The following is a 1,078-nucleotide window of genomic DNA, read 5'->3' on the forward strand; positions in this document are numbered from 1 at the left end:
AAGGCTTCCAGCTCGTCCCCCTGGCTCTCCGTGGAATGCTACCAGTTCGTCCCCCAGGCTCTCCGGGGAAGGCTTCCAGTTCGTCCCCCAGGCTCTCCGGGGAAGAGTCCCAGGTGCTCCCCCAGTCTTTCCGGGAAGGCTTCCATGTCGTCCCCCAAGCTCTCCGGGGAAGGCTTCCAGGTCGTCCGCCAGGCTCTCCGGGGAAGAGTCCCAGGTGCTCCGCCAGGCTTTCCGGGAAGGCTTCCATGTCGTCCCCCAGGCTCTCCGGGGAAGGCTTCCAGGTGCTCCCCCAGGCTCTCTGGGGAAGGCTTCCAGCTCGTCCCCCAGTCTCTCCGTGGAAGAGTCCCAGGGGCTTCCGCCAGTCTGTCCGGGAAGGCTTCCGTGTCTTCCCCCAAGCTCTCCGGGGAAGGATTCCTGGTCGTCCCCCAGGCTCTCCGGGGAAGGCTTCCAGGTGCTCCCCCAGGCTCTCCGGGAAGGCTACCAGGCCGTCCCCCGGCTCTCCGGGGAAGTGTTCCAGATGCTCCCCCAGTCTGTCCGGGCAAGGCTTCCAGGTGCTCCCCCAGGCGCTCCAGGGAAGACTTCCAGTTCGTCCGTCCCCCGTGGCTCTCGGGGGAAGGCTTCCAGCTCGACCCCCGGGCTCTCCGGGGCAGGCTTCCAGTTCGTCCGTCCCCCAGGCTCTCTGGGGTGAGGCTTCCGTGTGGTCCACGCCCGGCGCTCCGGGCTAAGGCTTCCGAGCCGTTCCCCCAGACTCCCCGGGGTGAGGCTTCACGGTCCTCTGCCGAACCTTCGTGGAGCGGGTCGTCCGCCGGGAAGCGGCTGGCTGTCCGAATCGGCAAAGTCCCCTTTCCCCAGGTAATCTCAAGTTTGTCCACAGGAGGGCAGCACTGCTCCTCCGTGTGCCCGATCCAAACGACCGGGAGCGAGTCACTCTCCGCGTCCGAGGAGGGAGCGCCCTGGGCGGCTCGCCCTGCGGCGGGGACCCGGTCTCGGAGGGCCCGATCCTTCTTTCGGCTTTTTTTTTTTTTTTTTTTTTTTTTTTTTTTTTTTTCCCCCTCCTGCCCGCTTTTTAGCTCCGGGG

The sequence above is a fragment of the Gopherus flavomarginatus genome (genome assembly GCF_025201925.1).
Source record: "Gopherus flavomarginatus isolate rGopFla2 chromosome 13 unlocalized genomic scaffold, rGopFla2.mat.asm SUPER_13_unloc_7, whole genome shotgun sequence".
Taxonomy (NCBI): domain Eukaryota; kingdom Metazoa; phylum Chordata; order Testudines; family Testudinidae; genus Gopherus; species Gopherus flavomarginatus.